Genomic DNA, 9,848 nt, shown 5'->3' on the forward strand with positions numbered 1-9,848 from the left:
AATTTTATGCACAGTAATTAATTAAACAATTCATATATGCTTACAGATTTGACATTTATAATCAAACTTATAAAGTGATGAAAAAATTTTCTATTATATAACATAGGGAAGACAAAGACTTGACTGAATTAAAAAGGAATAAGGCAAGAGATTTTCTCTCACCTTTCTTGAACTTGATGAACAGTCTTTTCACAAACTTTTGCATCTTTTATATATATATATATGAAACTGCATGCCAGGATCCACAAGAAGTTATGGAGGATTTGGCACCTGGGTTTCGATTTTATCCCACGGAAGAAGAGCTAGTCTCCTTTTATCTGCTAAGAGGGAAGAGAGAAGACCTGAACCAGGCTATTGACCGTATTATACCTGTCCTTTGTTGTATTTAAGACTTCAATCCATGGGATCTCCCGCGTAAAATATCTTCTCCACCGATTTTCTCTTCTCTTTTTCCTCACTTGTTCTTTTCTGGTTCCTTAATTTGGTGCTTTATATGCTAAACTTAACTGGGTACTTACACTTTCCCCTGCAAAATGATTGTATTGAATTTATTTTTGTTTGGTACAGAATTATCAGGAGAGTTATGTCGTAAAGACCCTGAAGAGTGGTTTTTCTTCATTCCAAGACAAAAAAGGGAGGCCAAACCGACTCATCACTGGATATTGGAAATCTACTGGTTCACCTGGTTGTGTCTATTCCTCTTCTAACAATCGGTGCATTGCCATGAAAAGGGCCATGGTTTTCTATATGGGAAGAATTCCAAATGGTCGAAAGACAGAATGGAAAATGAATGAATGAATATAAAGCCATAGAAGAAGCATCCTCTTCAACTGGTCCTAATCCAATGGTAAGAACTCTTAAGATATATAGAATTTATTATTTTTAAGCTACTTAGGTTTTTGCTTCTTTGCATTATTTTATGCTATATAGTCCTGTATTTAGTTAGGTCTAATTCATAATGTCATTCTAGCATAAAACTAGGTCTAATTCTCCACCACATGCAGTCCACAAGTGGGTGTAATAGGAGAGGTTTGATAATCGGGATGTAATTGAATGTTTTACATGCTAAGTTTTTCTGAATAATTTTGATTATAAAAATTCTGATTTAAAAAAAAAAAAGGTGCAGTGCATAAGAATGTTTAATGATAATTATTTTTTATTATATTTTGAAATTAAAGCAAGAATTTAATCTGTGTTGTTGGTACGAGTCTTTAAAATATTAAAAAATATTTAATAGAAGACCAATTAGAGTGCAAATAGGCGAACCAAGTGTTAAAAAAATTAGCAGCAAGGAAGCAAGAACAAATCGTCAAAACCCACAATTAAATGGTGGACAAAAGAACTACATTTTAGGGTTCATGCCAGCAAGAACATGGCCTTCCCTCTCAATTATCAATGGCTCTATGGGATTGGGAGCACTTGTACAGTTGAGAAGATTATGAGCAATGGTGATCAGATAAGGCCTGTAATGAGAGAGTTGAATTTGGAAGTGAAAAATTTGGAGTTGATTTAGAATAATATTGCGATTAATTTATGAATTTGGGACGATCATGACCAATGGAGATCATCGATTGCTAGAGCACCCTTTCTTATTTAGTTTGATATTCTATAAAGATTAAAGCTATTTTTGTAGTTGAAAATGGTGAATATAAATACATTATTCTCATTAAAATATTTAATTTTAATTAAAAGCGAATCAAATTCAAAGTATTTACAAATGCAAAATATTTATAGTTTTAAAGTAGGAAGAAAAAAAAGGCTGAAATTATTCCCATTTCCATAGTTAAGGTTGATGATGAAATCTAAGTTGTTTTTTTTTATATAGGAAAAAATTTAATTAATTAAAATTACAAATCAATATATTATATTTTATATAAATAAAATTAATAATATATAAAAAATAATATAAAGAATATGAAAGATCTGATAATATTGATACAGCACGTAAATAGGTCAATAGATGAGTTGTGCAATTTATTCTTTGATTCCATGATCTTTTATGAGCCTATCAGATAATCTCCAAATTTGAATATGTTATTAAAGGGAATATTCAAACATTTTAAAGTACTATTTTTTAAAAAAATAAAATATTTTAATAACAAAAACACAAAAAAAAAAATCTATTAAAGAAGAGAAAACATTATAAAAACTTAAAATCTATCAATAATGACAGATATAAGACTTATTCATTTAAAATTTATCAACAATGATAAATTTGAATAGATGTGCCTAAAATTTATTTTAAACGGATACAAATCTGAAAGTCAATAAAAAAAAGCCAACAAAAAAAGTAAAAGGGAAGGGTTACCACTAATGAAAATACTCATAACAACCACTCAAAAAGTAAATAAAAAAAATGAAAGGGAAGAAAAAATTTTTATGGAGAAAGCAGAGCTCCTCCCAGTGATAAAATCTAAGTTGAACTTTAATCTTTTAGGCAACTCATGCTACTTTGCAAATCAGGGATCTTTGTTAATTTTTCCCTTTCCTTTTTTCTTTTCCTCCTTATAATTTCTCTCTCAAGATTTTTCAATTATTTTGGTAAGAATCAAATTAAAAATGGTCCCACCATAGTGGTAAATGTGTGAGTCTCTCTCCCTTCTCTCGAAAATTTCAAGATTTCAATTGCCTATCAGAATCTAATTAATACATGTGCAAATTCAAAGCTTTGCCACAACCCCTAAAAGTAAATTTATCTTTGTGATACAAACAAATTTATCTTTGTAATACAAACAGAGTATAAAAATAATTTTATATTTTTAATTTATTATTACCTATAAATGTCTATTAATCTTAATTAGAGCACAAATAAGAATACATTTAAAAATAATAAAAATAAAAGTGAAGATAATAAAAATAAAAATTATATCCATAACAGAGCCATCATATATACTACACTTAAGAGAACATAAAATTTCCAAGCTGCTTTCATATTCATATTGTTCGGAGACATGTAATAACTCCCCAAACTGCTCGCCTGAAAAAAACACGGTATATATGTAATAATAATAAAAAAAAAATTATATCTATATAAAATGGCAAATGAACTTGCCAGCAACAGTTACAAAATAATCAGGCGTACTTTCCAAAATAGAAGAAATCAAACAGGATAGAAGAATAGCAAAGCAAAATACTGTAAACCCATGCTTTCCTTTGGAAGATTTACACAAAAGGAATTTACAAGATGGGAAAATCCTGCTTCTTCTTTTCCCATGTTTATATCACTAATTTGGTCATAATTTTTCCCCTCAACAAAAGCATACAAGTCACGTGCATCAGAATTTGGCAAGGGCTGTATCAATCAATCAATCACCAATCATCCTCAAGACTGGCGCGATGAAAACACAAGACTGTGCAAACAAATATGAAGAATGATGTGAACTCGATCAACATAGCACCTGTTTCAATCATATGAGCATGCCCAAGGATAATATGCTCCCAACAGCTGACGCACCTGCAAGGAATTTTGCAGCATCTATCCAACTGCAACATTAAAATTTTCAAAAAATAAAAATTATAACGTTGCATTTGGATGGCAAGATATAAAAATCAAGGGATTCTTTCTTCTGATAGTTAGTCCACCTCCACAACTCCCCCCAACCAAAAGAAAAGAAAGAAAAACTTTATCCCTATACATGTGTGGTGTATACACAAAATTTTTCAAACTTGGCTCTATTGTCTCACAGGAAAAAAACTTTTCTGTACAAAATATTTTCATTTGTTGTTGTTCAACATGAATAATAAAAAAAATTAATATCTTGTCAAAATTTTCATATAAAACAGAAAATTTAGTCTCATTTATTAAAAAACATATTGTGAAAAGAAAAACAAAGTAGAAAAGAAAATAAAGGCAAGTGAAATAGAAAATCGAGGAAAAAAAGTCACAGAAAACACGGAAAGTTGTTTTCCTCTCCCTTATTTTCTTTTGTACTCCCAAACAATGGAAAATATGGAAAGTATTTTCTAGGAAGATGTTCTCCGTGAAACACACGGAGCTTCATAGGAAAATAAATTTTCAAGCATAATGAAGCGAATAAACTTTTGGAAAAGACACTTTTACATACCAAATATTCAGTCATGTTGTATTTGGATGGAAGTAATTCAAACAGCAGGATCTGGACATGAGCTTTTGGTTTAAATTGTTTACATGACATTCAAAATACATTCTTTAGTTTATTAGATTCATAAATATGTTTTCAATTATAAATTTCAATGAAGACCAATTTGAACAGTTTAATTTTTTAGGAGAATTTAAGTAGAATTTCAAATTACACTTTTTATAAGAATTTCAAAATATAAGCATTTCAAAAACTTTTACACATGTGCATTAATGAATGTATATACAGCCGAACCCAACTAATTTGAAATTGAGGCCTAGTTGAGTTTGATTTCTCTATATTCATGAATCTGACAAGTCAAAAAGAGCTTATTAATTATCAAACCTAAACATCAACATTTCAAATCCTCCTGATCCAAATGCAACATCACTGCTTTTGCACAGTATTGGTCAGTCAACACAAGAAGATCTGTTTGATTTATGAATCTACATAGCCAACCCCAACCAATTTGAGATTAAGGCCTAATTGAGTTTGGTTCATCCACAATCATGATTCCAACAAGTCAAAAAGAGCCTATCAATTATCACACCTATATCCACATTTCAAATTCCCTAGTCAAATGCAACAGCGATGCATTCGCAAGTCAAATATTTGAAGTAACAATGATTTCTTGGAATGAAATACTGCATGAGATGTGTTTTGGCTTAAGAAAAAAAAAGGTGAAAATTATCTATAAAGCTGCAAGTAACCTAACACGTTAATGCATGTGTCTTTGTGTTAATGTAAACCGAACACGCATATAAAAAGCAATTAACAAGAAAATACAAGGGGCTAAGATTAAGTACTCACCGTAACCATTCCTCCCACCCCCTCTCTCCCCCTCCCACACCCCCCCCCCCCCCCCCCCCCAAACATCCCGGCTAATTAGAAACTGAGTGGACCCACCTCCAAAGAATAAACAAGGCATAGGCACTAGCATATACATGAGAGCTGTTAGACAACAGATTTACATCATCACTCAATTAACAAGAAAATACAAGGGGCTAAGATTAAGTACTCACCGTAACCATTCCTCCCACCCCCTCTCCCCCCTCCCCCAACATCCCGGCTAATTAGAAACTGAGTGGACCCACCTCCAAAGAATAAACAAGGCATAGGCACTAGCATATACATGAGAGCTGTTAGACAACAGATTTACATCATCACTCTGAAATGCAAAATTTTGTAGCATACAACTCGAGCATACCAAACAGTCCAAAGTGCAAACCTGATAGCATAGGGCACCAGTTGTATATCACACAAGCCTGCCACCCAAAGCAAATATTTTTAAGGAATATATATATATAAAAGAAAGTCTTGTTATATAAATAGATAAACAGACATCTTCTAACCCATTTACAGAAGAGCTCTACAATTTTCTTTCCTTTCAGTACTCATCAGCCCCACCTCGGCTTCTTTTTTACATTCAGTAGATTAAGAATTATAGATATACAACAAGAAGAGCACATTAATAAAGAGAAACAAATTCTGAAGATTCAAATGAAGAAAAATAAATTCTCTAGAGAAACTAATCCTCAACTTTATTTAATTCTCAATTTTCAATAATCATTATAATCAAATCTACTAAATAATAAAAAAAACCTAGGCCTATTAATAGAGTTTTTGCAACACTAATCATGTTAGAATTAGGAACAATAATTCCAATTTTAATTAGGAATACTAGACAAAACAAACTTCCTAAATAATCATAATAATAGTAATAAAATTCCTAAACAATAGAAATATTATTAATATTTCTTACGTAATAGAAATCTAAATTTCCTAATTTTACATGGAATACAATTTCTAAATCAGGAGTGCAGAGAATAAAATCAGGAGAAGCATCCTCCTTCAATTGACACTAGAAATAGAAAAAAAAAATTAACACAGGTAGCCTTGACTTTGTGCCTTTCAACCTTGCAAAATAACTAAATTGGTTCTCAAAAATGCCACCAAACATGCCAGCAAAATCCAGTTTTCCTCGGAAGATAAACAACAATTAATCTATTTCCTCTAAATTCAAATCTCTCTTCCATCTCTCTTATCCATAATACCATCAGGAATTTTTAATTTGCACAATCATAAGCCATATCAAAAGTCAATTTAACAGCACCACCCTTCCTATGTTTATTCTTATCATCAACAGCTTCATCAACCACCAAACCCGCAGAATCCAGTTTTCCTCAGAAGATCAACATCATCTAATCTATTTACTCTAACAAATCTCTTCTTATCCATAATCCCATCAGGAAGTTTTAATTTGCACAATTATAAGCTTTTTAAAAATAAAATTTAACAGCACCAATCTTCCTATGTTTATTCCTAGCATAAGGACATGTGATGTAAATATAGTACTTATTTTAGTTAATTTTGTTGGTTTTTAACAATTTTGAGTCTCTTTATGTTTTATTTATTTTTTTTATTAGTAATCTTGTTAATGTGATTGTTCTAAGTTTATTTTTGTTGATTTTACTTTGTTCTAGGTGAAAAATGGCCATAAATTGAAGGAAATTGAGTTAAGGAAGCATTTGAGGTCAATTGGGAAGTCTTTAGGGCACAAAATTCACGCCCAAGTCATGCAGGAAAGATAATTTCACTACCGCTGCATGATCCTTGTGAGTGGTTTGAAGGAAAAATGAGAAATTAAACATTTATCCACCAGATCCACAGTCTTCCAAAAGGGCATTTTCTCCACCTTAACGACCTTCACACGTGGACCAGCAGATGAGGAGGTATCAGAATGGTTTTTCCTTGATTCTAGCAACTCATTTTCACTTATTCTTGACTCTAAGAAAAGACATCTTCGAGCCAGAGCAAGGTTTTTGAAGAAGAAATTTTGGGGAGATTGGAGCTAGATCAAGGGTTAAGCTCCTTAGAGTTTCTTTCTTCTCTTTTATTTTCCAAAATTTTTGTTTTAGAAACCCATTTGTTATTGTTATGTTTGAATACCATTAAATTCCCTTCAAAGCTTGATTTCTCCTCAAAAAATGGATTCTAGAAAGTGTTCAAGACCTTAGAAGTGAAGAATGGGCGAGAATGAGCTGCTCGAATCTAAGTAAAAACTGTTCTGGTGCCTATCTGTCTCTCTCCTAAGCCTCTAACCTTTGAAGAACTCATGCCCAAGGTGTGCGCCTAGGGCAATCTCACGCCCTAAGCATGAGAATATACCTGGTGCAATTTTCCTTTGATTCTCCATTTTTTATTCAATTGTTCACAAGGGTCACGCCCAAGAATGTGAAATCCTTCAGTATGCATGGGTAGGAGGTGAATTTGGACCTCCAACACTTCCAAGTGACCCCAATTACTTCACTTGACTAGATTTTCTTCACTCCATGGTCATTTATCACATAAAATAGATTAAAAACACTAAACTTACCTAAACTAAGAACAATAAAGATAACAAAATTAATAATATAGATGAAAATTACTGACAAAGCACTCAAAAATAATAAAAAAAAGGACCAGATTAATTAAACAAAACATTATTACAATATCAAATAAATATTTACAATATCAAATGCCCCCAAACCTAAGAATTTGCTTGTCCCCAAACAAAAGAACAAATAAATCACAAAGGAGGGATTTCAAATGACTCAAAACTTGCAAAACATAGTTGCATTTCTTGATAAATAAACTCAGAAAAGAGTAATTCCATCCAAGTGCTATAATTTAATTGGCTCAATCAAAATTTTGAAAATTAATTCCACGGTTTAACCATCTTATTTGAAGGAGTCAGATTACTGTCTTGTTCCTAGATTATTGTCTCAATCAACTCAGATAAATCACTTAAAAAATAGGCAATTATTGTCTTGTTCCTAGATTGCCTCCTAGTTTTTCAATTTGATCCATCCATCATCTTATTTGAAGCAGTCAGATTACTTAGAACAAAACTGGGTTTCTTAATCTAATCATGCAAAGTAAACACAAGCACAAACTAAGATGATTTGACTCATCAAGAAAAGTGAAATAACAGTCACTGGATCAAAATTCAAGGCACTTTAAGTGGGAGGAGCATGTAATCTCTTCCATATGAATCTCATAAAAGGCTAGGAAAACATGCCAATATTTGCAGTAGAAAGCTAGCTGAAAACATAAAAGCAAGCCCAGCAAGCCTGCATTTCAATTAACACATTATATACATTATTTGGAATACAGAACAAACTAAAATTACAGATTAAAGCATCCAACTTATACTGCACACCAAAAGTCAATGTACATTCAGCAACCCAGTGCGGTAATGCACCCAAAAAAAAAAAAAGCAGCAGAAATCACTTTTAGTACGATAAAAAATTAGATGGCAAACACTATTGCATGCCTGAAAATCAATAAGAACTAAGAATATACATTACATTACAGTAATTTGGTCTCCCAATAAATACTGTAACTAGGCTTAGAACATATAGAACCGTAATGCCTCATCATTTTCAGCAAGTTCCTTTAGTAAACCAAGGAATTTAAACCAAACTAATATAATGAACCAATCGATTGTAAAAAAAAAAAAAAAAAAAAATCCCCATTTTTGAAGCACTCAATTTCTATTTTGTACATCGTTCCCTCGCTCCTTTTCCCAAGAAACAAACAGACGATTAGCATCTAAATAGAGAAAGCACACATACTCTAAGGTGTATTGAACTCAAATTCCATACTTTTTGAGTCCAAAACCCTCGAAAACTAAATCAAAACCTAAATTGAAAAGAGTAATTGGACAACAAATTCCCTAAACAGGTTCAGTTGCTACAAAATTAAACTAAATAAGAGGGGGAAAAAAAAAAGTAGAGCGAATGGGGAGGCAAAAAAAGATGATCTGGATTTAAAAAGGTAAGAGAAAGCAGATATAATTGAAGAAAGAAGAGATTAAGAAACAGTACCTTCAATTGTCATTGCCATTTTTCTGTTTTTTTTTTCAAAGAAAAACTGAAGGAACGGAATTTGCTTGTGTTTCTGAAAACGAGAAGCAACTTACGAGAACCAAGCGACAAGCCTGCTGGAAAATGGAAATAATGGCTTAAGAAATTTACAATTTAATCCTTTTATCTTAAAGTCTTTATATTTTAAAAAATATATCAATTAGTTATATTTTTCTATTCTTTAATTTCTCTATTTAATTTAAATTAAATTTTTCATAGTCAACTTATTACAAGGAAAAGAAAATTATTGTTACATACTAAATAATTTAAAAATAAAAAAATAAAAAAAATTATATAATTATATTTTTTAATTTACAAAAATAAAATTTAAACTAACAGATAAAATAATTGACGCAATTTATTAGAGTGGCAAGCTATTGTGTCATCAGTCCATAAAATTATCCGATTTGCTTTAAAGTTTCTTGATGATCGGAAGCAAGCACTTATTTATGCCATGCACGGTCAAGTTGCTTCCATGTGAAGGCAAAATTTTGTTTAGTGCAAACCTACAAGGGTTCATGTGAAATGCAACATTGATCCAGGTATATTTGGAGAAGAAAATATAATAACTTTTGGTGCTATTTTTCGATAGTCGAATGGACAATTTTTTTTTGGAGTTTTAGATTTTGGTGTTTTTACTGTCATTCTTAATATTACCGAGAACCTTACACTTAGATAAATTCTTTTTTAATTGAGTAATTATCATATTAATTATGTCAATATTTAGATGAATTTAAAAGGAGTTATTGATGCTATTTATTCTTTATAGGAGGGCTTTATTGAGTTTGATCGAATTATTTTTTATTGTAAGCGGTTATTATCACACCAATCTAATTAGACATCT

At 31.3% G+C, this 9,848-nt stretch overlaps 1 long non-coding RNA gene and 1 pseudogene across 3 annotated transcripts; one reads left to right on the plus strand and one right to left on the minus strand.

Annotated features, from left to right (window-relative positions):
- The first annotated feature begins 228 nt into the window (after positions 1-228).
- LOC110648568 (NAC domain-containing protein 90-like) lies at positions 229-1,518 on the plus strand (annotated as a pseudogene).
- Positions 1,519-2,998: 1,480 nt separating this feature from the next.
- Positions 2,999-8,149, minus strand: LOC110648572 (uncharacterized). Of its 3 annotated transcripts, XR_009147532.1 has the most exons (4): positions 5,450-8,149; positions 5,305-5,362; positions 5,120-5,218; positions 2,999-3,483 (listed from the first exon to the last, which is right to left on the minus strand). It is a non-coding gene; the product is annotated as an uncharacterized LOC110648572 (long non-coding RNA). The 3 variants fall into 3 exon arrangements; XR_009147531.1 differs by lacking the exon at positions 5,120-5,218 and having other exon boundaries at positions 5,326-5,362; XR_009147533.1 differs by lacking the exon at positions 5,120-5,218 and having other exon boundaries at positions 5,326-5,362; positions 5,440-8,149.
- Between the last annotated feature and the right edge of the window lie 1,699 nt (positions 8,150-9,848).

This window comes from Hevea brasiliensis, chromosome 3, assembly GCF_030052815.1.
Source record: "Hevea brasiliensis isolate MT/VB/25A 57/8 chromosome 3, ASM3005281v1, whole genome shotgun sequence".
In the NCBI taxonomy this organism is placed as follows: Eukaryota; Viridiplantae; Streptophyta; class Magnoliopsida; order Malpighiales; family Euphorbiaceae; genus Hevea; species Hevea brasiliensis.